The 27,344-nt window shown below is 39.9% G+C and overlaps 1 long non-coding RNA gene across 1 annotated transcript in view; it reads left to right on the top strand.

Annotated features, from left to right (window-relative positions):
• Nucleotides 1-20,830: 20,830 nt before the first annotated feature.
• The window catches only part of LOC145660226 (uncharacterized), a 32,151-nt gene continuing 25,637 nt past the window's right edge, over nt 20,831-27,344 (top strand). Inside the window, exon 1 of the long non-coding RNA XR_014126445.1 lies at nt 20,831-21,000. This is a non-coding gene — a long non-coding RNA (uncharacterized LOC145660226). The remainder of the gene's footprint in view (nt 21,001-27,344) is intronic.

Raw genomic sequence — 27,344 nt, 5'->3', positions numbered from 1 at the left:
ATATGCACATTTATGTAACGATGGAGGCTAGGCAGGACGCACGAATGAGTCGACAAAAGTTACGTTTATTAACACCAGACAACAGACAATGTAGCACATAGGCTAATACATGGTCAATCACCGACAACATACACTACTAAACAGGAGAGTTATACTCACGCACAGTAATGACACAAAATGAGGAGCAGCTGTGAAACACAGAGAGGGCATGGCCATATGAACAAACACGCGTGCGCACACACATACACACACACACACACACACACACACACACACACACACACACACACACACACACACACACACACACAGAGAAAGACGTCTGGGAGGAGGTGCGGTACCGTGAACATCTACACATCATTTTTTATTTCATTAAAGCCAAAAGCACTACTACTAATAAATTACATGCAAAAACGCTAATAATTCACAGAAGTATTCAAATCATGTTTCAGCGAATTAACCCCTAATGAGGCATTTACAGTGAAGAAACAAATAAAATACATGCTATTTACTGGCTACCATACATGTTTTTGTATGTTTATTTTTTGTCCATTTGCTTGATTGGATTTGTTTGTGTGTGTGTGTGTGTGCATGTGTGCTTAATTTGAATTTAATTTGATGCTGGCATATTCTGTATAATCTGCATTATCCATTGGAGTGGATGCTGGTTTGGTTTTCTGACTGTGTATTACAGTGGAGTAAGTGACATCATCCTGTAGGAATAACACATTAACAATTGTTATAACACACACACACACACACACACACACACACACACACACACACACACACACACACACATTTACAAAACACACAAATGCACAATTCAAATGCACCAATTACCTTTATGCACCTGTGACCATCATGCAAAAGGCAACAACAATATGCTATATGTGGTGTGAAATCACTGGTACATGTCCAGAAGACCCGTTTTCATATGAATGCAGTGATAAGAGCTGTGCTCCATAAGGACACAGGTGAAGTGAAACACAGGTAGAATTTAATGGTAAATAATCCTTGTCCAAAGGAGAACAATATAACCAGCCTTAATGCCTACAGGTCTGAAGCTTTAACATCAGTAGTCATGAAATGCTTCGAGAAGCTGGTTCTGTTTTACGTCAAGTCTATCACTCTCACCTCCTTGGACTGATATAGTTTGCATACAGAGCAATCTGCACTATGCACAGTCACAATCAACGCTATGTCTGTACTCATCTGGACCTTCTAGGATCCTATAACAGAGTCATGTTTGTAGACTTCAGCTCTGCTTTCAACACAACTGAGAGTGGAACCCTGTATCTGTCAGGGTATTTTTCAACTACCTGTCAGATAGAAAGTAGCTTGTGTGCCTGGAACCTTATCTGTCAGAGCCCCTATCCATCAGCACTGGGGTTCCTCAAGGCTGGACACTCTCAGTCCTCCTCTTCTCCTGCTACACCAACAAGTGCATCTCCAGCTATCATCAAGCAAATGACCCTAACAGGACTCGTTAGCAACACTGACGGGACTGCTAGTGGAGTCAAGTGGCTCGTCTGGCTTTGTGGTGCACTGAACACAACTTGGAGGTCAACATGCAAAAAGCAGTAGAGATGGATGATACATTTCTGAAATAAGACAACTGTCCATCTCCCTTTGTAACTCAGTACAGTAAGTGATGTGGAGTCTGAGCTTTCTACACACCACCATCTCCACTGATTTCAAACTGGAAATCACAACAGCCATCATAAAAACAATCATCAGTGTATCAGGAGCTCTTTATATTAGAAACTCAACATGGACCCCACACAACTAGGGAAACCCACACACTATCTGTATAAAACCCTCTGCTCAGGTATTTGGTACTGCTTCAACAAAACCTGAACTTCACAACCTGTGTTTTCCCAAAGATGGTTTAACTTAAAAAAAAATAAAAAATGAAAAAAGTGCTGTATGTGATGTGTGTAATGTATGTAATGTATGTGATATGTGATCCCTTATTTGAACTGTATGGTACTAATTGCATTGTATCATCTGAACCCCCCCCCAGTATCCAGTATTCAGATACAAAGTAGCACTCACTTGAACAGGTGAACAAAGCACAGCAGAACAATCCTGTAAAAATACACACACACACACCATGGAAGAATTGACCTTGAAGGACGTGTGCCAGTAATGATGTGGAGGTTGTTTTTCTTATGTTACAGTGGATGGTATGTGAGCATTCACCTGTGTCTCCTGCTCTCTCTTCTCTTCTGTTTGCCCCTTTCTTAGCCTCTTTTGTCCATGTCTCTGGACTACATTAGAAAACCAGACAGTGTGACCCACAACTTGTATGCATGCATGCGTGTGTGTGTGTGTGTGTGTGTGTGTGTACCTTTGTATCTCCAGCACAAGACCCCCACGAGACCCAGCAGCAGGAGGAGGACAGCTCCCACAGCAGTAGTCATGAGGATATATAATAGATCACCAGCAGGGTTTTGGACATCTGAAGGCAAACGTTATACAAATGTTATGTGTATTTGTGTGCGTGTTAGTGTTTGTGTTTTTACACAGCATGCATTTTAATTGCTTTTTAAGATATTAGGAGATCATGTTGATATGCAGTAAATGCATGTTACCGTCAGTCAGAGTCTTTGCACTGTCAGTAGTGGAAGCGTCAGCTGGAGCCTTTGCACTTGTTTTGCCATCAAATCTTGATGTAAATTCTGTTGTTGAGATTCCTGGAGAGGGAGATGTGTTTGTTAGCATAAGATGGTGTACTGCTTTAGTACTACTTGTGTTTGCAAGTTTGGCTACAGTACTGACCCATTATAAATGTGTATAGGAACATTCAGGATGGTTTACATTCGTGACACTAGTAGACTGCACCTGAGTGGGGGGCAGGTGAACAAGCTCATCAGTGCATGTTTAAAAGTTTATTTAAAAACTAATTTTATAATGAATTTTATAATGAAGACTTTCCAAGTAATGATGTTTTATTAGAGTCAGCACTAATGCAATGGAATTATCCCTCTTGAGCATCGTGATACGGCCACAAAATAAATCAAATTATGTCAAAATAAAATCCCCAATGAAGTATTAAAAGTATTTAAAATATATATTTTAAATTTGTTGTGTATGTTGACCAAAAGCTGTCAATTTGGGTGTATAGCCTGTAATTAGACTTCTGTGGTTGGGAAATACAGTTTATTATTTTATTGACAGTGTCATAGTCAGGACACATGAAGAAAAATGCCATTTTCAGGTAAAATGTGTCTTTGGACAATTGGGAAAACATCTAGTACTAGGTAAGGAGTCAAAAACAGATCACTTCTATTATTTTGGGTAAAGCCTTTGTCAAACTAGTGTGACTGAGAAACAGTTTTATGCTGGTATTTTCTTAGGAGACATGATTTTGGACTCATGAAAGTTTATAAAAAAATATAACATTTTTAGGTAAAACATTTGGACAACTGGGAGCACATCTTGTACAAGGTGATAAGTCAAAAACAGTGGATTTCTGTCATTTTGTGAAGTATTGTGAAGTAAAACATTTTACATCAAAATTGTATGTCCTGACTATGACAATATCAAAGTGCCAGTGCAAAACAGTATTTCCCCAACCACAGTAGTTTGAGGTTTCAGTTCACACGGTTCCTACTTACTGTTTGTGGATGGTCATAGTTAGGACACATGACTATTTAATCAAAATGTCAATGAGGTAAAATAGATAAAATAGTTATTTGGACAACTGAAGACATCTAGTACTAAGCAATGAATCAAAAACAGGACATTTCTGTCACTTTGGGTGTATAAGATGTATGTGCCTGGGAAACAATTTTACACTGGCAGTTTATTGATACTGTCATAGTCCAACTATACACTTTAGAAATAACATGAAAGACAAAATGAAGGTCAGTGACATTATGGATTGTTTCCAGAAGATTAAGTCATAATTTAAATCCCAGTCAAGTATTTTTAAAGTACAAGACCACTTTAACCACAAATACACCCCTATAAAAATGGATGAAATGTATATTTACCCTGGACTTGTTTTAGCTGTCCTTTTGCAAACAAACACCTACCAAGCCACATCAGTGAGAAAACACCACTCCAGTGATCTGTAGCATTCATACTATGTCCAGTATATCAGCCTTTGATGGTCTAAGAGTGCTCTTTAGGTGTAACAGGTGCTACAGGTATAATGTAACACTAGTTTGCTAAAGTTCAGTTTATTTATGAGATTATCAAGGCACTAAGAATACGGATCTAAGTTACTTATCTTTACAAGTGAGTTTGATGTATAGTTGTTCATATTCCTTATGCATACAATCGTAATCTCCCTCATCTTCATCCGTCAGGTGTGATATGAGTAGAGAGAGATTTCCTGGAGCGTGAGCAGTACCTAGCTGAACTCTGTTTCTGTACTGTTCACTCTCACTGGAGATCACATCCCATGTTTTTCTTTTTGGGTGGTATTTCTTCCAGGTGATACTCTCAGGTTTGGCAAGCAAGTCTATGCAACTGCAGGGTAGCAGTACTGAGTCTCCTGTGTGTGCAGTGATGTGTTTTGTCTCACTGTTGTGTTCCAATACGCAACCTGTAGAAACACACCCCACTGTCAGACTCCACCACATTTGCTTGTTAGATTAATAAATATTTACTTTAATATTATATGATTTTTAGCATTGTTCTAATGACATTCACTATCCTTATAACAATGATAGTTATAACTGAGCAATTTGGTTGCTCCATTTAGGTAACAATTTGAGCTTTGTTTGTTAATGCAGTTCACTTCATATAGGATACTGTAAGGGTTGGCACCAGGCCAAGGCCCCTCCCACCACCAGAGGGAGGCGAGTCAACCACATCACTAATCAGGTTTAACACCCAACAGCTGGGTTAGACCTAATAAAAGCCCAGTGACCCAGTCATTCAGTGCTGGGTGTTTGCTAAACGTTTGAGCTGAGCGCCGAGCTGGTAACTTCAGGTATTGAGGTCTGTGAGCCTTCCTGCTACACCTCACTTCTTATCTGTGAGGGTGTTTGTGTTTTTACACCTCCCCTCTCCAGTTTTCCCTCTCGAGTCTGTCTCTCTCCCAAGGCTTCCCTTAGCCATTCAAGTTGTTCCCTGTTTTCTGGTCTTGTTTGGGAAAGTTTAGTTTTCTCCTTTTGTTTTACCTGATCCTAGATCTAACTCTTCTGCACAGGGATTCACCCTTGTTAGTGTGGTTGCTCACCCAGTAGGCTAGTGGTGTCATCACTTAGCTGTCCTGGGTTCGGTCTCTTGTTACAGATACATTCTTGAACTGCTTTACAGATGATCTTTCCTAGAAAGAGCCATACTCATAGATAATTTATAAATGCTTCCCAGCATTCATACCTGATTCTACACTAGATCCTACTTTTCAAAGCCCTATTAATATGATCAGTTAATTATTCATGTTGTGTTTACAGCTTGTTTGTTTATTTTTGATGAGGTGTGATGTTTGGTTGTTAGATTGTAGATTGTTTTGTGTTGTTTTTTTCATGGTGCTTTTATTACCCAGTTTGATTTATTTATTTTTTTAACTACCCTTCAGGAATTTCTGCTCAAGCTTACCGTGGCCTGCACAGTGTTGTATTCCCAAAGCTTGAGGAGCTGAAGACAGAGCTGGTAGCTGTGAAAGAAACACACCACCTAATGGTGGCATGTTATGGTGAAACTGATGAAGACACTGAAGAGCCATATGAGGATGTCACCACAGATACTTCAACAGATGATGAATTCTAGACTCCATCCTGTCCACTGCATTTACCACATTAATTTCAAATCTGTATGCCTATATAATACATGTAATGACATTTTTATCCTTGTCTCTTTGTAGCTAGGTTGTTTGGTTGGGTGTTCTTTATAGGCTATAAGAAAATTATAAAAATGTATGCTAACCTTATTTCTTTTCAGCAGTAAGTAACCTTTGTGAAGAGGCGATCAAAACATTCTGTTATAAAACACATATTGGAATAGCCCCTGTAAAACCACATGCAGGTTATTTTGGGGCTACAATTCTGCACTTTTAAAAAATATATATTAAAAAAATAATATGCAAGAAAGTGTTTGTATAACTGCATAGCTTTAGTACTAAAACAACAGAGTAAAGATAAGCTGTTTTGTTGAACATTGTATTGTGATCAATAAGCCTAATTTTCAGTTAAAATTATATAATTTCTTAAGAATGTATTATTGTTGTTGTTGTTGTTTAGGTTGCATTTTGATCCTTAATGAGTGTTCAAATAACTTTGGATTATAAGGAACACAGAGCGAGTGAATTGTACCTACATGGAAGGATTACTAATTAATTAATATATAGTTTACATGTATAGGTTATATTTACTTTATTTATTGAGATTTTTTTAATCTGAGCCAGATAACAAAATGATAGCATAAAGAGGAGGAAATGATTTTAAAATGTGATTTATAATATGAGACTATAATGTCACTTCAGCTGCACTTCTGTCATTGTTCTAAACAACCACTGAACAGAATTTAGCGCTCGATTATGTCATAATGTGTGTCATTCTATTTTTGACCCCAGATCAGTTTATTGAGTGGATTTGCCGATGACGATCATTTTAGACAAAACATCAACAGAGACTACAAACAATTCTTCACGCATAAGAGGTACTGAGGAACGAAAACAAAATGTAAGTAGAATTTAGTTTTATCTACAAAAGCGGATACTAAATATTTGATACCGGAATCGTATTATAAACAAGTAGCCAATATGCGAATTTAAAATGAGAACACACATTTTAATGATAGAGAACTTTTGACTGAACGGAGAACTAATTAGCGGGCTGATAGTGAGCTCCCCGCCCCAATAGTCACGTGGTACGGCCCGCCGCCTGCAGTGGGAGTTCATGGTCTTGTGTGAAACCACGACTATGTAGTCACACACGTCTGCAGCGGGTTATTCTCCTAATGTCTGTGTGTGTTTATCCCCCGGTTGGTGTGTGCATCCTTGTCGGTCTGTGTTGTCGCTAATGTTTAGGTACGTGGTCCACTTTGTTTGTATGCTGTGTTCAACGTTGCTCATGTTCATTTAGCCTGTTTCGTGTGAGCGCCACTGTGTTCGTTATTCGTGTTCGTCTAATAAACATCTGTCTACGTCAAGCGAGTTTGTTTAATTTAACGGACCGCATAAATATTTTATAAATGCGGAATAAGTGAATAGAGAATGAACTAAATAAAGGGGAAGTAGCTGAAAATATTCGCGTAACCGAACTCCATTAGATGAAATACGTTGACTGAGACAAGGGAAAGTGACTTCTGCGCTTGTTTTAGAAAAGCCTCTGTAAGACCACGAGTGTGGCCATTATGCACTGTCGGACAACCTTTGTTTCACATTTATTAACATTTGTAGAAGAAATTGAGCTACGGGTGGCCATTTGTTCTGTTACATAATAACTGTATATAAAACAAAGTCTACAGGCGTTGATTTCTCATTTCTATATAGAGATATGAAACTGGGGTACAAAAGTAATCTTGCGCACAAATGCAGCATGTTAAATAAGTCTTGTTTGTAGAAAACTGTGTTGTAATCAAAGCCTAATTTTCATTTCAAATTCAATTACTTCTAAGAAATAAATCTTTAATTCTTAAAAATTAAAGTTTTTTTTTTTGTTGTTGTCCAAAAACACATGCAAACTGTTATGACTTTTTAAAAGAAATGAAACAGCTTTATTATTGTTCAATACAATAGAGATTTCTTCTGCCCTTTCTAGATGCCAAGGTACAAGTTCATTAATATCATTACCAGAAGACACAAGAGTCATAGAGACCCTGCTACCATTGCTGGGTTTAAGCAGCATTACTCGGCCACTCTGGGAGAAAGTGTAAGTGTCTAGATCATTTTATACTATAATTTTAATGATTTATATAGACTGTATCCACAGTTTTATTTATTTAGCCTTCACACTTTCCTGACTTGTACAGATGGTAGTCCAAAATATGCTGTCCATTAGTGGAGTTTCCACTGCCCAGGTGGGGTCAATGGATGATTAATTTCCTTTACAATTCATCACTGATTATTTATCACTTCTCACCCAAGAAACAGGAGGACTGTAAGGAGGTTCATACCATCCGGAGCAGAACTGCTGAACACTGTATGATCACAGAGTCAACGGAAGAGATTTGCTATTTAGACCACAGCGCCCATGTAGAAGGTGCAGATGTACTTTCTTGCATAAATCTAGCTTTCCATTAAGAACACACAGTAGGATATGATCTTTGTTCACTTTAAATATGTGCCTGTACTTTATTATGTAATTGCATTTGTATTGATTGTTGGGAAAAAAAAAACATCTGTAGATGTAAGAGAGGATCTGGGTGGAGTAGCAGAATCTATTACAGAGGCAGTCAAAGTGGAGAACACCCCAGCTGGTGAGTAGCATCAAAGCACCACATCAATAATCAGAGTTTACATACATCCACTCCATGGACACCAGTTTAAAAATTCTACTTTTATTTCAAATATAAAGGCTCAGAATGCAAGAAGTTGAAGAGAGTATGCATCTTCTTCAGACGAGCATGGCAGGCTATAAAAAGCACCTTGTCCTGTGCCACGCGCTCCAACAAAATTAGCCCTATTCTTTAACTTTTCCCAGCTCTTTTTACCAATTTATTTTGTATTTCTTTTTTCCCTTCATTTTCCCCAACCTGTCTTTTCATTTTCTGAAATAACATCTTTTGACTTTTTGATTTATTTTTGATTAATAAACTTTATTCATGCAAAGATTTTGTCTGTTTGCATTCTGGACCTTTTAATCATATTTTTCATTCCAAGACCAACCAGGTTATATTTCTAATTCAGCCAAATAAATATTGAATGATTCAACTCACTTTAATAACATTTTTAGATTAGCACATATATGTACAGTTTCATGTCACTCACCTTTAGTGAGAGGAAGTACAGTAAAGGGAAAACACAAACTGAGCATCCTTGTCTCTATGGAAACACCATTGACCTCCCAGCACACACTGATAACTCTACACCCAGATCTCCACTACCACTGTGGACACACACTGACTCCAGAACTCTCACAGCATTACTTCAGTACTCCAGACCCTAATGTCCACCCAGCAGAGAGGAACTGGGAGCAAATGAACTTGGCCAGAGCTCTTATGTTTCTTTTCAAGTTCACATCACCAGCTTTACAGAGACATACAAAACCACACACAGTGCCATCATGTCCTTTGACTGTGAGGACTCTGGTTGTTTCTTCTTTTGTGATGTATCCCACAACCCCACACTGACCATGATGCTGCATCTGTGAAACCATATAGGAGACACACATGCTCATTATAAAGCAAAGGGGGTGGAGTCTGATGTAGAGGAGAGAAACAAACAGACATATTATCCCATCGCTCTTATTCTCAAACTCCTCTTTCTAAGTTTATAGTTTTAAAATGCAGTTTATAGAGTTAATCACCTCAAAGCTTGCGCACATACAAATTTTTGCATTACTTTTTCATAGCTTGATATATTGTAGGTTTGCACTGTCTTATGATGTCCTGTGTACTTAATATTTTATTCATTGTATCAAATTTGTTTTATTGGTAAATATACTTTGAACTATTATGCACTGTCACTACAGAATGCTGTGTGCTTTGTCTTCAGAGTCTATAAGCATGCAAACACACACACACACACACACACACACATTTAAGAATTTATATATAGTGAGAGGACCTGCTTTTTGTTTGGTTTTTCAGTTTCCACATCACAATAATTTCTTGTGGACCATTGCTTATGTAGAAAAGTTCTTTAAGATTTTTTGTGAGTAATATGAAGTTCTGAATTTACTGAATGAGTTAAAAACAAACAACAAAAACCTGCATTACTCACAATAAGAACCTATTTAAACTTTGATAAACTCTGTAAATCAGCTTTTGAACATAGACATGGTTTGGGTAGTACATGAGCAGTCCCTTTTCTCAGTGAAGTACTGACATCTCTTCTCACAGTACACAATATTCCCCAAATTATCAGTAACCATACCAGTCCTACACATACTAAACCTGTTTTGTACTAAATTAAATTCAAACTAGACCTGCCATTGAGAACACACTGGAGCCTAGTTCTAGTTTTAGTCTTTGTTTAAAACATCATCCTTTATCCCAATTTCACGTTAGAATAGACCCAGCAGTCAGAGTTGTGCTGTTTTGAGTATTAAACTACACTTTACCGAATAAAAGTAGTATTTTGTACTATTTCTAGCTAGAAACCACTGATAAGCCTGTCATGGCATAAGGCAAGAAATAGACTAGAAGGAAACTAAGCTTGTGAGTGTGTGACCACAGTTCAGCTGCAGAGGCACAGAAGCAACACGGTTGTCACTTCTGGTCTAAAATTGACTTTAGACTCTGATCTGGTACCCACTGCTTGGAACTGTGAGAAATGAAACCGCAGCAGACGTCAGACATCCTGAGCTCTCAGACCACATTAAAATGCATACACATATCTAATACTTTTCTACCACAATTTAGTCCACAAACCATATTTTTCTCACACCACTAATAGATTAAGAACACTGCTGTAAAAGTGGAGCCTGGATGTTATATTTGATGTATTCACTGAGCTGAGTTATTTCACGACAAGTATTTACATGAAAGTAGGGTCATACACTACCATGACTGCAGACATTAGCATTAGTGTATTTATACAGCAGGAGACAAACAGGGAATATCTGGGAACAATTACTGGGAGGGGTAAGAGACAAAACTCATGAGACACATGTCAAGGGGCAGAGCAGAGGAGGAGCTACAAACTAAAACATACAAAAGCACATGGAGACAAAGACGTACTAAGGCAATAACATGTAATTGTCTTCTACTCTTTACTACAGTGTAGCCTATAGAAACGTATACCAGGAAATATAGGACAATTATATTTTAACTATATTAAAAAGTACACAGACTTCATAAGATGGAGTCATAAGATATGCAGAAATATTTAATAATTATTTGTTAAGCAAAATATTTTTCCAGTTCTACCTGAGAAAGTCAGCTTGCTTAAATAACATTTTATATTAACAAATAAATGTACAATTTAATGCAATTCAGCATTAAAAGAGAATTTCACACTCACCTTCAGTGAAGAGAAGACACAAACTCAGCAGCATTGTCACTATGGAAACACCACTGACCTCCCATCACACACTGACAACTCTACACCCAGAACTCCACTACCACTGTGGACACACACTGACTCCAGCAGTCTCTCAGCAGTACTTCAGTCCACCTGACCCTAATGTGCACCCAGCAGAGAGGAACTGAGAACAAATGAACTTGGCCAGAGCTCTTATTTCTTCTTTTCATTTTATCATTAGCGGTTCTTTTTAGACTTCCCCGAACACACATGGTGCTACATCATCCTCTGACTGCTGAGAACTCTTGCTGTCATTTCCTGTTCTGTGACACGATGCTTCATGATACAAACACCCACACTGACCAAACGACTGCTTCTGTGAAACCATATTCAAGTTATGCAAGTTACTCTGGATTGTCCAGGTGTTAATGACTGCATGCTCAGTGGTGGATGGTGCTTTGTCTTGGGTGTTATCTTCTCTCTTCCCTTCCTGCACACGATGCAGTCCCCCAGGGGGCTGTGGTTTCCAGTTGAGAGTATGCTGTACACAATTGACTGCTGATTGTGTTGACAGGATATAAAAACATGGTGCAGTGTGTTGATTGTAAAGCATTCCTGGGTACTGAGAAAGGCACTATATAAGGGTAAAATAATAATCTCTAGCAATAAATAGACTCGAAACAAAACAAAAAAAACTGTGTGTGATCAATGCTTCACCCCAACAGTGCAGAAACAGTTGCTGCTTATGGTCTAAAAAGGGCTCTGGCTTTAATCTGGTAAAATCTACGCTTCAGTGTCAGTGCTAGCTCATTAGACAAATGAAGTCTAAACGTCATTTGTTATATATAAAACGCAAAATGCTATGTTTAATTTTTGTGGTTTGGACGCCCATGTTTAACGATGATCTCAAAGCATCTTGTGAATGCCCCAGAATAAAGTGTGTCTGTTCTGGTCTGAGAGATCAAGGTGTCTGACGTCTGTTGTGGTTTCATTTCTCAAGGTTTCACGCAGTGGGCGTCCACCAGATCAGAGTCTAAAGCCCATTTTAGACCAGAAACAGCAACTGTTTCTGCACTGCTGTGGTGAAGCAGTGGTCACACACAAGTTTTTTTGTTTCAAGTCTATTTATTGCTAGAGTTTTCTATGATATGACTTTACCCTTATATAGCGCCTTTCTCAGTACACAAGAGCAATCGGCAGTCAATTGTGCCCAATCTTCAGTCAACTGGAAACCACAGCCCCCCGGGGGACTGCATCATGTACAGGAAGGGGAGAGAGAGGACAACACCCAGGACAGTGCACCATCCACCACTGAGTTCGCAGTCATTAACACCAGGACATTCTAGAGTAACCAATCAACCTAACCTCCATGTTTTTGGCGTGTGGGAGAAAGCACCCAGGAAACAAAGAGGAAACCTACGCAGACATGCAGAAACTCCTGAGACACCAATTCTGAAACGCAGACATGCTAACCACCAAGCCACTGTGCACAGTACTACATAGTGCAGTGTAGGCCCAGACTCAAAACAGCACAACTGGCTACATTTGAACTTGTAGTCCTACTGCAGTGGTAGCACCACCAGATGGCCATAACATTGTTAGAAAGTCAAGGGTCGGTACACAGAAAAACAATCCAAAGAACGTTCGGTATGCATAGGACTCTAGAGGCAATACTTCACAGTGTCCTAATGTTGGAGACAGGCTTAAATAATCAAGTACACAGGGGAGTTCAATATTCCGGTAATGACGATCTGACGTGAAGTTCATGATTGGTGGAGCCCTGGGTTGGGTGACAAACAGCCTGCTGGGTGCTGTACTGTGAGGAGGAATCGGGCGAAATGACACATATGGGCTGAATGCTGGAATATAAATAATGACCAAAGCAGATATTAACACACAACGATGATTTTTCTAATGCAAAGATGGTACAGATAAGTGTGAAAAAGTAATGGAGGGCTAAGACTGGAGAGACAACATTTCACTGAGACATAAGACAATAAGAAATGGCGTCCTTGGAGGGTGACACTCTACTTTGGTCGGGGGGGATGAAGAAGGATAAAAGAAGATCCCAAATGTAAGGTCTGCAGTTGTTCTCGAGGCAACTCCTTTGTTGTAAACCATACTGGTGTCAATAAATACATCTTCTGTTTTTCTCTACCATCCTGAACGTTGCCTGTTTGAATGCTTTGATGTTTTGCATGACTCATCAGCTCTGTAAATATCTGAGCATCAAAGTTTCACATCCGCTATTACCCTCGGTCGTCAGGCATAGTGGAATGAACAGACTACATGATCAAAAAACTGCTAGCTGCAGTTCTATGTGAAATGCATATGACTCCTAGTGCAACCACAAAAGTGGCCCCTTTCGAAGTTTTGATGGGAAGACCATTTGAGCCAACCAGGCCTCCTGCTAGCTGTTTGGCACACTCTGATTAGGTTGTACCCTCATTAAGAGCCACCAACTCTGCCCCATAAACCAACTGCCAACCGACACTGAGGAAAACATGGAGGAGCAATGCAATGCACCATGTGCCTCGGTGTGGTTTTGTCTGCATGCACAACTCCCACAACCCACCAATCACAATTTCAATATGTAACCTGTGACGGTCAGGTTGATCAGGGGTGAGGCACCCTGACAGATGTAACATACGTGTGTCACAACAAGACTTTTCTAAGAGGGGCCTTTGTGAAGCTGTTATGTAGGGTGATGCCACCCGAAGGAGATCCGGCTAACAAACCCTGATTAGCTCCCGGCTTGTGGCCTCCCTCTGGTAGCTGTGAACTGGCGAGCCACCTGTTACTTAACCAACATCACATCAATTAACAACACTGGAGGATGCCACAACTGTTCAATGAACAGGTTGGTATTCCCATGACTTTTCAATGCTAGGCTGCACACCGTTGTCAGGATCTTCAAATATCCTCTGACAAATCGTTCCATTTAAAAACAGTATAATAGCTATTTTTAAATCATTTATCTTTGCTCTGTTGCCAAGCAGAGATTCTATAGACATTTTAGTTACTTTATAATGTTGCCAAGCAGGTTTTCTATGTTTGTTGTCTGCCAAAACTACATTCTTCCTCTTTTTTGTCACTCATGCTGTCTATATATTCTAAGCCCTGTGTGACAATAAGCTGGAGCACTTCTGAGTGCTTGCTGACTCAGTGTCCTGTGTGCAACTCAGGACTTCTCACCAGGCACCTGAGGTTCACAAAGATGAAACCGGACTCCTCACTGAGGGTTGACCATCCAAATGCTTAACACACTGCATTGCGGGTAATAAGAATGCTCTGTATTTAAAATGCTCCTTAACATCTGTTCAACACTTTTTAAAAGTCTCAGGAAGCCAATTCTTTAGCTGTTCTAATTTCATGTGCTATTTTCATTAATAAGAAGAAAAGATGCCTTTGAACCGATAGTGAAATGAAATGACAAAACAGGGTGGTAAAAATATTTGGTGTGCGTGTTGGGGTTAGAAGTTTGTCAAAATTTCATTTGAATACACTTCCTTTCCACTGTAAGTGTAGAACATTCAGTAGACTATGTTTCTAAAGAGTGTGTATGTTACTGTAGGTTACTATGGAGGTCAAGGCCTGTTTGATACTCAAAAAGGATGGCAGAGGTCCTCATCCTGGGAAATTTGAACTGTTTCCATGAGGTGATTTTCACAGACTGCACATTAACTGGGGAAACCAAAAGGGTCATGTGGGAGGGTCTGTTCTACTGACCTGCTCCTGGACTGAACGTCACATACCACACACTCTTAAATGGATCTTCAGAGAGGAAGAAATCTACCTCACTGACCAGACTCAGGGTTACACAGGCAGAGTTCAGCATCTTAAAGATACTCCAGGAAATCTCTCTCTACTCATATCACCCCCGACTGAGGAGGATGGGGGAGTGTCCACCATACCTGTGTAAACACTGCAGTCCACTTCCTCCCACTGACTGGACTCTGGCTATCAGGTGTTTCCCTCTGACTCATGTTGCCTTTATCACTCCAGGACGGCACTGCCATCCTGTGGGAGAAACTGACTTGGAGAACCGAGATGGATGATGCTTCTCCACAAACTCTACTACACTGTACCGTCTCAACATGTCTAATTCCTACTTCTTTGTGTTATATTCTGTGCAGATGACTTTTTGACTGGGACAAATGTATAGAGAATAACATTTTTTTTTTAAAGTTCCATCATTCATTCAGTGTTTTTGTTTCAGTCTTTCCAAGAGATGACATGGAGGTTTAATCATGAAGTTTGCACCTTGAGATGTAGATATCAGTAAAAGGACTGAATAAGGATGGCCTTTAGTAAAACATGTTCAGAGTTGTTGACCAATTGCTGTGGCAATACTTATGGGAGGTGAAAGACATGCATGCTGGGAATTTTCACATTTGTAAACTCATTGCTTTGAAAACAGAGACAAAAGAAAAAAAAATAAGACTGCTTAAGAAAACTTTAAACTGGAGTGAATGTGACAGAAACCATACTGCCTGAGACAGTTAGTGATTGATTGATTAAAACACAAAGTTCATAGCTGGATCACAACAGAACCTAAAGCCCACAAAACCAGAAAAGAAGCATGGACATGTGTGTGTGTGTGTGTGTGTGTGTGTGTGTGTGTGTGTGTGTGCAAGCATGCATGACTGTGTTAGAATAGGCATGAATGTGTGTATGTGTTTGTGTGCATCAGCATTGGAGGAGCATATGTGAGGAGGAAGCATACGTGAGGAAGAAGAGATGCATGCTGGGAATTTTCACATCTGTCAACTGGTAGCTATATACGCATATATGCGTATACAGGAGCGTGCATGTATTTGTGAGTGTGGGTGTGGGTGTGTGGGTGGGGTAGTAGTTGTGTATCACTTTGTATATTTAGGGTGTGTGAAAAATTATGTTTTTTCTCCAGGTCCTTCAATGTGGGTCTGTTCATCCTGAAGCAGCCGTGTGTCTGTGTGTGGGTGTGTGTGGGTGTGTGTGTGTGTGTGTGTGTATGTATGTATGTATGTATGTATGTATGAATGAATGTGCATGGGTGTGGGTGCATGTTTCTCGTGTGTGTGTGTGTGCGTGTGTGTGTGTGCGCGTGTGTGTGTGTCTGTGTGTGTGCGTGTGTGTGTGTGTGTGTGTGTGTGTGTGTATGTGTATGTATGTATGTATGTATGTATGTATGAATGAATGTGCATGGGTGTGGGTGCATGTGTTTTTATGTGTGTGTATGTATGTGTGTGTGCCAATTCCCCCCAGCTAGACACATCACAGATAGTGATGTCCAACAGACAGTGGCATCCAACTGCTGTCAGTGAACTGCACTCTACACACATTCTGCTGTCAAACTGCACCACACACCTTCATGATGTTCTTGGTTATCAGTGGGTATAAACAGAAACCACAACTCTCTGTCCTGCTTTGGCTCTTTAGTTATGAAACAGCAATAGACTCTAACAGTGGAAGTGATGCATACAGACAACGGTTGGCATTTGACCTTAAAAGACATGATTAATAACAGAAAAAATATGCTGCTATTTAAAGGTCAAATATCAAAAAATCCTTCAACAGAGATATACACATAAAATGCAGAAAAATGATTCCTTGGGAAAAATACATAAACGTAATAATAAAACACAATTAATTTTTTTGATCAGCAGAGAGCAGCAGCACCCAGCCATCAGAAATCACAACACCTAAAAAACATTCTGATTGGTGTTAAACTTATTTATTATGACGGTACAGTGCGGTCACAGCTGTCAGAAATGGTGATATGTGTGCTGCAGGTTCTACAGTGACAGAATTCAGTGGTCACAGATTTTGGTGTAGCACCATCATTTAAACATCTGATGGCTCAGAGCAATGTCTGTTTCTGCATATATTCCTAAATTCACCTTAAAGGTAATAACATGTTTGATATCATAGTGTTCAGAACAATCTCAGCTATCTTCCTAATAAGGTAGAATCTGACATAGATCACTGTATAAAGTAATATTATGGAATATGGACATTTTTCATCTCATGTGAAAAAAATCCCTTTACTAATTGGGAACTGTTTTGGTGTTTGAAATAGGTTTACCAAATTCTGTGGTTCACAGTAGTGCAATACATGAATAAAGTAATATTGAAATATATAATAAATGTCTAAAATGAAATTTTGTACATATATTGAGTAAAAGCATGGTCTGTTAGCAACATTAACAGCTTTTGTTCTAAATTAAAGGACCAAAATGTGCTCCTTTAGTTTAGACTCCAAACATGTCTCGTCCACCCGGGTTAAGGGAAAATAAAGTAAATTTGATTCTTTGCCGACCTGTCCCGTTAAGTGGCACTGAAATCTGCGCTGTGGTTTGGTCCGGTAGAGAGGAACCGGTGCTAATTACCTGCTAACTGCTAATTAGATACTAACATAAAGTAGGACTTATAGGGACATTACTAAGACTGACACAATATAAAACTAGAGTGCATGTGGGGTTTTTGTTTGTTTGTTTGTTTGTTTGTTTGTTTGGGCTACAGCAGGGTACATCAGGGGGTGGAGGGAGGAGCCATGGCAGATGAGGCGGGTGTAGGCTCAGTAACATCATGACATCAGGGATAGGTGAACCTCAGCAGAAAGAGAGACTAAATTATTAGGCATGTCCACGTACAAGGGTGTGTAAATTAGGGAAGTATAATATGCATACCATCCCGTGTCGAACAGAAGAGGATGAGCCTGGATTCTTGATCTCTTAAAGCTAATTTATGTAATGTTGCCTTGTGATAACACCTGCTGAGAAGCGCATTATACAAATACATTTCTATGGAATTGAATAATGCAAGGCTACAATATAATTTTTAAGAATGGAGTTCCTCATAAAAACACTGCTATTGAACTGATTAAGAATAGCGTGGTACTAGGGCTTTGGTTGAGGTTATCTGAGGTTATCTGGCCAACCCTCGATGGAGACATTGGGCATGTGGCAGGCAAAACTCACATCCTTTTTCCCTTGACGAAAAGCCAGTGAAAACATAGTCACTGTGTGAGTGTGTAAGTATGTGTGTGTAATGCAAAAACCCACTGGGAAAGCAGTACACAGTCAGGTTAGTCATGCTCTGCACATATGGCCTTATTAAATATGTTTATTTATTTAATTTAATTGGGGGGGGGGGGGGGGCTCAGGAATGACCTCTCAACACTGGCCTGGTAGCAGAGGCCTCAGACTCTGTCAAATTTCAAAGTTTCTTTGTCACGTACATAGTCATACATGCTATAACTGGCAGTGAAATGCTTTATGTAACTGCTCTGTCCATGGCTGAGGAGAGATACAGGGTAATGGAGAGTGGTTTAATGAATAAATAAATATGTTATGATGAATGAAGACAGGATGTATACTATGCATATATACAATGTACAATTTCCAGTTTTAACAATTTAAAATTCACAGTTTTTTGTTTTTTTTTATTATTTTTTTATGATGTTTGTGGACATCATACAAAGAGTAGTCCCTTCAGTTCCATCAGTTGGCCTGATTCAGGGCCCAAATGGCCTGCGAGAAGAAGCTCCTCTTCAGTCTCTCCGTGTTGGTCTTCAGGGAGCAAAAGCGCTTCCCTTACCTCAACAGAGAGAAGAGCCTATTGTTGGGATAGGTGGCCTATTGTTGGGATAGTCCTTCACAATCCCCCTGGCCTTGGTCTGGCAACACTTGTAGTAGGTGGTCTGCAGGTCAAGAAGTTCCATATGAAGTTCCGCTCTGCTCAACGCACCATGCTCTGGAGTGCTTGTCTCTCCTGCTTGGTGCAGTTCCCAAACCAGACTGTGATGTTTCCTGTGAGGATGCTCTCAATAGTGCATGTGTAGAAGGTTCGCAGCACCTTGGAGGGCGGTCTGAAGTCTCTTAGGTGTTTGAGGCGGTAAAGACGCTGACGAGCCTTCTTTGCCAGGGAGTTGGTGTGGCGGGACCAGGACTGTCTACTCTCTCCACCGTGGTTCCATTAATCCTAACAGGCTGGTAGTGCCACTCCTGCTTCTTGCTGCAGCTCCTTTGTCTTGCTGATGTTCAGGAGGAGATTATTTTCCTGGCACCAGTTCTCCAGGTAGGCCCTCTCGTTGTTGTGCGAGATCAGAACCATGACGACGGTATCGCCAGCAAACTTGGCAATGATGGTAGAGCTGGAAGTGGCCACGCAGTCTTATGTGTAGAGTGAGTAGAGCAGGGGGCTTAGGACACAACCCTGGGGAGCTCCAGTGCTGAGGGTGAGGGTGGATGAGACACAGTTGCCCACCCGTACTGATTGTGATCTGTCTGTTAGGAAGTTGGAGACGTGTATGTTGGTATCGTGTGACAACAAGATGATGTAATGTACTTTACTGTCCATTGTAGATCGCTCATGCAGATAAAACACAACACGTTAGTATCAGATTAACACACACACACAAGCACTTGAAATATATACAACTGAAAATTTGTAATTCATTGTTTAGAGTTTAGATTCTGCATGAATTCATTTTGCTTATTTGCTCCTGTGAACATGAATATTCAGCCTGGTGACAATCTGTATGCAGGAACAAGTCAGAATACCACAGACCAAAGGAGGGAGGGAGGACAAATATGAACAACTAAAAGTAGAAAGAGAGACGTGTGTGTGAGCTGAAGTATTTGTCATGGTTTCAGTTCTCACATGCTCAAACACTCACACCCCACAGTCCTAAAAATAGTGTGTTTAGGTATGTTGGGCTTCGTTGAGGAGCAGTCAGATAGTTCTTCATGTAGTCAGTGATGTCTCACTCCTGCTGCAGGGAGATCACACGTACAGTAAGACAGTCACAGATGAGCACTAAAGAGGATAGAGGAGGACAGCACACAACACACACACACGTACAACAGACGAGTGTGTGTGGGGGTACTCAAGGCAAATATACACATGCACTGCAGACCTGTGTGTGTGTGTGTGTGTAATGTTGCTGTCCCGAGTGCAGCAGGACGTACAGACTTCCTTGACGGTGCAAGACATTTATTAACATTAAACACATACGACACAGGAAGCACTCACACATAACACAATAAACATGACTCTACACTTAACATTAAACAATGAACAGATATACATTAACATGTGACTACACAAACTAACGTTGCGGCTACAGAGCTCGAAATTAACACACATGTAGCGACAATAACCAACAGCGGTGCACATACTCACAGGTTTAAATAGACAAACAGTAAACCCTGCGCAGGTGTGTGCAGTCCCGGAGGGCGTGGTTACAAAACACACGTGACTCGTGGGGGGCGGAGCGTTCCGTGACGGTGTGGACGTGTGACTGGGTGAACAACTCAGTAAACTCTTATGAGTTTACGTGTAATTAAAATGTCAAACCAAAACTTATTCAGTTTAACATACTGGCAGGTATTTTTTCCAAGTGCATTTTACACTTATAAAATCCTGTCAAAACCGCAATCCACTAGGTGGACCTATACTACACTTAAATTATATGGAAACACGAATTAAAAAAAACAAAAAAAAAAACGGTAGATAAGACTGATATAATTTCTAAAAAGTAAAAAGGCAAGCATTCCTTTTATAAGATTGATGTATATTTTATTGAGATAAAGACATTCATACTTTTAACCAGCACATTATTGCAGGTAAGAAAAGGATTTTGTTATGCAGATGCTGAAAGCAACAGTACCAAGAGGATGTACCAAATATATCTGTGTGTGTGTGTGAATGTGAGTGTGAGAGAGATGCGAATAAAAGTTCGTCAGAGTTTCATCTGAATACACTTCCTCTCCACTATAAGTGTAGCTGTGAAGTCATTCAGTAGACTGTATTGAAGAGTGTGTACGGTGTGTATCAGCAGTCCTGCTGTAGCTGTGTGTAGTGTGTGTGTAACTCAGTAAGAATGCAGGTGTGTGTTTATCTGCTCCTTGTGCTTCACGCTGCTGATGGTGAGTGTTACCTTCTCTCTACAGGTGTAGACAAGTGAAGAAACACGTCACCGGGAAGCGACCTGGATGAGGTTTGAGGACATGTAGCTCGATATCTGACTTATTTACAAATCCTATTACCTATCGTTGCTGTTGGCTTCCAGTGTTTGTTAGAAATGTTAGCAACTTTTGTTCTAAACTAAAGGAGCAAAATATGGACACCAAACATATCTTGTCCACCTGGGTTAAGGGAGAATGAAGTAAATTCTGTTGACTTTATTTGTTAAGTGGCACTGAAATCTGCGCTGTGGTTCGGTCCGGTAGAGAGGAACCGGTGCTAATTACTTGCTAATTAGTTACTTCAGACCAGCATACGATAGGAATTGTAGGGACATTACTAAGACTGATGAAATTAAGAGTATTGTGACTCTTACAAGCATCATTTTGTCCTATAAGTCTGTACATTTACAAAAACAATTTGTTTGTTTTTTTATCATGGTGTGGTATGTGAAATGTGCTCACTTGTTTATTTCTGTTTGTGTTATTTATTCCTCACTTGTTCATTCTGTGTATAATGCAGCTCTTGTCCACTACCCACTTCTGTATCCAGCTGCCTGTGACAGAGGTCACACCTCATTGTGGTTGATTGTGTATGTGGTGCAGTCCTGTACATGTGGTGTGTGATGTATGTGTTTGGTGCTTCTGTGTGTTTGCCCAAGTGGGGAGTGGGTGTGGGTTTGGGGGAGAGACTAAAGAGAATTCTGATCTCATGAATTTTGACGTACCCATAATATCCCTTATTGAGCTAGCAGTCAAACAAGATAGAGTAATACCATTTTACTGTGGAGACCAGAGGAGGGGCAGAGCTCACTACCTGCAGGTTAAAGAGTTGGACTGGTACTGAATAAATCCATTTCCATTAGGAGGTCTCCGCTATCAGGACTTCCCAGAGGGTTTCAGCCAGACAGCTGTCTCCCACTGTGAAGACAGTTTTTTACCTGTTTATTATGGTTTACCCCCGTGCTGCTCAGGGACACTGACTATAGTACTTGCTGACACTTCCTACAGTGTAGTGACTCCAATTAGGCTAGAGTCCTGCTCAGGTTTTCTGAAACACAACCCATGCTTAACTACATGGTCAACCAAAGTGGCCCAGATCTCATCCGTCATGGTTGCTCTTCCTCCCCCTCATCATCTTCCTCATCCTCGCTCTCCAATACTGACCTCCATTGATATCCAACCAAGATATCGAGCCTGTGGCCTCTTTCTAGTGTTCAGGTTCTGATTTCTAAGTGTCATTAGTAAAATTTGTCAAGTGTCATTTACATTTGAGGGTTTTCCATAAGAAACGCACGTATTTCTGTTGAATGATGTGTCCAATATAGAGAATTGTGTTTAGCGTATTGAAAAAAATGTGTTTTAGAACTACAAAATTAGTTTAAATCAGAGAAGGTGCTTTTGGTTTAGTATAACAGGTCAGGAGATGGGCTACATGAGTTAGTGGTTTCAATTATTGTCACATGTCCCCATTTTTGTGTCTTGCAAAAAACTGTAATATTACAAAAACAGTACAGTTTCCCAGCAAGCACCTCTTCCTCCTAGCAAATTTGAAGCACTTTTTAACAATTTAACAATATGTAACTAACTCTCTCTCTCTCACACACACATATACACACATACACAAACATGCACAGCTGCTGCAGGATGGCCAGACCCACATCTGAAGGACTTGGAGAAAGACAATTTTACACACACAGTAAATGTACATTCAAAGGGATATTGTAGATGTAAAAACACCTCCCTGCTCTGCCCTGCTCTCTCTCTCTCTCTCTCTCTCTCTCTCTCTTCTTGTTTGGTGTTTGGGCTTCAAGTTCTCCTATGTTGTTCCTCTTATCTTAGAGGTTTAGAAAAAATTACAAATAAAAAATGAACAAGTAAGAAAAAAAGAAAACCATAAAGTACAGTACAGCATGCACCTCTTCCTCCTCACATATGTATTGCTAAACTTGGTGCACTTTAGCAATACATAAATAACACACACACACACACACACACACACACACACAGACATGCATATGCGAATGCTTCCTTTTTGGGTTCGTGAGCTTAAAATTCTGCTGTGCTGTTCCTCTGAGTGGTGTGTGAACGACATGTTTACTTCTTTCACTCACCCATGAAGACTGTCAAACAGTCTCCAAATCCTCATCAGTGACAGTGATCCAGCTCTGAACTTCATGGTTTAATCAGTCACTCACTAACTTACTCTGGCAGCATAAATTCACTCCAGTGACTGTTTTCTTATTTAGTCCCAAGTTATTCTGATGTCACCATAGTCATAGCTACCAGTTTACAGATGTGAGAATTCCCAGCATGCACCGCTTCCTCCTCACATATGTACTGCTAATCTGGGTGCACTGGGTGCTACGTGTGAAATGTGCTCACTTGTTTATTTCTGGTTGTGTTATTTATTGCTCATTTGTTCATCAATTGGTCAGGAGGCTTGGACATCCCATGCTACTGCTGCACACACACACACAAAACACACACTGTTTCTGTTAGTGTTATTTTTTCCTCACTTGTTCATTCTGTGTATGATGCAGCTCTTGTCCACTACCCACTTCTGTATCCAGCTGCCTGTGACAGAGGTCACACCTCATTGTGGTTGATTGTATATGTGGTACAGTCCTTTACGTGTGGTGTATGATGTATGTGTTTGGTGCTTCTGTGTGTTTTACTAAGTGGGGAGTGGGGGTGGGTTTCAGGGAGAGGCTACAGTGAGTTCTGATCTCATGAATTCTGACAAGCTCATCATATCCAAGACGATACTACTCTGTGTTACCATGGAGACCTGAGGAGGGGCAGAACTCACTACCTACACGATAAAGAGCTGGACTAGTGATGAATAAATACATTTGGCAAGACAAGTGAGGTATCCAGGTCCAGCTTTATGATGGGTGTGAAGACCCATTGTGCAGAAAATGCAAAAATTTAAAAAAAAGCAAATTCATTAGAATGGAAACGCGTGTGCTACAGTTCCGAAATGCAGTGCAACTTCAGAAATGCTGCAAACTCAGTCACAACACAATGGAACTGTTTTCTGAAGTTGCATCACATTATTCAAAATGACGTGTGCTATATTTTGGAAAAGTGTTTTCTGAATTTGTATAGCGTTCATGAATTTGGATCACGTTTGTAATCTGTAGCATGTGTGTTTACCTTCTGTGTTCTTGAAAAGAAATAAACATAATGTGGAATACAAGTGTCGCAACAAGACTGAAGGGGAAGTAGGTGAGACACTGATTCAGAGATGGAACTGCACCTTAACAACCACAGAACCACAAAAGATACCAAATACAAACAGTGCAGACTGACTCTGCTTATTGGTTTTGCCAAAGTCATATCTGGGCCCCTACCATGAAAAACTGAATGTCACTCACTTTATTGAAATAAATAGTTTTTAAGTAATATGTAAATATTGTTACATTTTCAAAACACATTGTTTACTCTCCTATTCCTTACAGTCCATATATGGAATCTAATCTGTAAAAATAGCCTGTTTTGAAATCACTGTTTCTCTGATGTCATGAGAACCAGCTCATTTACTTATCTCTGCCTCTTTGGCCTACAGCAGTTTAACCCCTAACACCTACATTGCAGTTCTCAGACATATTTCAGCTCTTAGTGCTTTTTAAATGAAGCACAATACAGGGCAGCCAATCAGAACAGAGCTCATTTATCTTACATCTTAAAGGAACAGCTACAGAAACTGCCTGTTTAATTCCAAGGGATAAAGAGAGGTTGGAAAATAGCTGTGTAAAACTGAATTATGACTCTTTTTGGAAGATAACGCCACAAAAACATTGTAAGAGGACACCAAAGAAAATTATAAAATAAAGGAAAAATATAAGACACTGTTTCACTGTTATATTTAGTCTGTATGTGAGAGAGAAAGATGGGGAGGAATAATTTATTTTGCACTTGAATACACTTCCCCTCTACTGTGGACATTAGTGGGTGGAGAATTTCAGTGGAGTTCTACTGAGAGAGTTGTAGAGTTCCAGGTCATAGTTGTGTGGTGATTCCCACAGGCAGACTGTAGTCTGGGCTGCAGTTTTCGGAGCGTTCAGTACACTGTGGTTTTGTAGAGTGTATAAGATGTGTAGCAGCGTTACTGCTGGAGCTGTGTGTAGTGTGTTGTGGAATGCAGCTGTTTTTTTATCTGCAGATGTGTCTTTACTTCCGTTTTGGTAATGATGTGCAGACGAAGTCCTGTGAAGCCATTGGGGTTCTTCCTTATTATACTGCTAAAGGATTCGAAGCTTTGGAGCATTGAAAGCTGGTGACAAAACAGCGACACCTGGTGGTTTTCAGAAATTATAGCTGCTTTAGATTCAAAACTGCACAGCATTGTAAACAATACAACACTCCACCACCTTCATGTCATTAAAAAAAATGGATGATCAGTAATGATGTTTAGTAATTCAATTCTGCAATAATTTGTTTAAAATCATTGTTTCCCTTTTTATGTGAAAACTTGATACAAAACTATACTGGGAGACAACAGGTTGGCGTTATGAAACATTTACTCTCACTTTTGACTTCTATAATTAGCACATTTCCAATTTTTTAGTAAAAATATACTTTATAGGACAGTGCCAAACTTGTGAAACACCCTCATCCTGTGTTTCGGTGACCTTTGAAGCTTCAAACATCATTAGTCATTTGTTATTAGTAAGTTTACTGGTAATATTAGTGGTAATAGTCACTGATACAAGCTTCAGTACACTGTGTGATGTGAGCTTCGATGTCTTAGTAGCAAACGTTCCATCACAATTTTATTGTTTCTGCACAGTTCCTGTATCGTTCTTCTCCCTTTTTTGGTGTTCTGTTTAGTCAGTGTTTAGTTTGCATCATTTTGTTACTTCTGAAGTTGTCTACCAGTTTTGGAAATGAAGAACTTTTGTTTACACATGTGCGTCAAGCCCTGTCTGCCTCCGCTTTAAATTATCGTTCTGAAAACTGCAGTATGCAGATCATTAATGTAGGTGGATCAGCTGGATCAAAATCATTAATGTGTTCTTATTTTAGATTTAAAACATTAAAATAAGAGGTAATGCTTTGCTATGATAAGTTGCAAATAGGCGTAAAACAAACAGTCATAAAAGTTGATTTAGTCCATGTTGATGTCAGTTTCCTTAGTTATAATATATCCTGCTTTCATATTATAACTAAGGAACCTTCCTTAGTTATAATGTATCCTGCTTTCTCAGGGCTTTACCATTCTCTTAGCCTAACTTTGGGTTTAACCTACTAAATGTGCGGTGCAGAGATTGGATCCTTTATGTAACCCACCTATTCTGTCTACATTGCATTCTGGCAGTGTTAAAATCACAATGCAAGAGGCAGTATTGGATCCTTTACTGTGATAAACATAAGTAGCCTAATGTAAAAATTACATATGTGATCATGAATGATCAAACATTAGAAACAGAATGCTAAAATAACAAATTGATTTTATCCAATGCGACTTATAATTATGACTGAGTATAACTTGAGCGATTTAGGGTTAAGGGCGTTGTTCAGGGGCCCAACAGTGGCAACTTGGTAGTTCAAGAATGTGATCAGTAGCATGTGTTGTATGTGGCACTTGGCTTGATATTAAGATTTCTAGTGCTTCCACACTGATGCTCTATCACAGAGTTATACATATATTGTCTGATCTTTCTGTGACTGGTAGAATGGCGTGGCATTAGAGATCAACCTACATTTTATTAGTAACAAAATAAAACACCTTATTTATAGACCAGGCCAGAACACTTTCAATTGAGTGTCATGACAATCATTGTCAAAGCGTTCATTTATAACAGTCATATGGGAGTTTTCATTTCAGCCTCTCCAGCCAGTGTCAAGAACAGGAAGGTACTACGTGGTTTGAGGTGTTCACATCTGCTCAGTTTTCCTAGTATCCTCATGTCCCGCAACCGCCCTCAGTCCGTGATTGCAACTCCCGTCTTCCCCGGCACAACCTTACCAGATCCTCATCACCTGTTTACTAGTGCCACATGTGTCTCATCTTTGCTACACTATTTATTCTCTCTGGTTTCGTTCACTCCCTGCAAAGTATTATCGCTGGTCTATCAGCATGTACTGAGCAATTCCCTGGTGTGTGTATATCTGGCCATTACTCTCGCCTGTTTCACTTTACAATTGTTGCTTATTCCGCTACAAATAAAACTCGGCTGTCCACAAGCGTCTGGCCTGTTCTAAGATGTCACCCCTCACTTGGTAAGCAACAACTAATTGTAACGCGGGAGGGGTGGAGAGTGAACACTCGTGTGAAGTGACGACGCCGTAACGAACCAAAC

The sequence above is a fragment of the Electrophorus electricus genome, chromosome 2 (assembly GCF_041902795.1).
Source record: "Electrophorus electricus isolate QZ-2024a chromosome 2, ASM4190279v1, whole genome shotgun sequence".
Lineage (NCBI taxonomy): Eukaryota > Metazoa > Chordata > Actinopteri > Gymnotiformes > Gymnotidae > Electrophorus > Electrophorus electricus.
The sequence above is the reverse complement of the archived record's forward strand: the minus strand, read 5'-3'. Positions and strand labels throughout refer to the sequence as shown.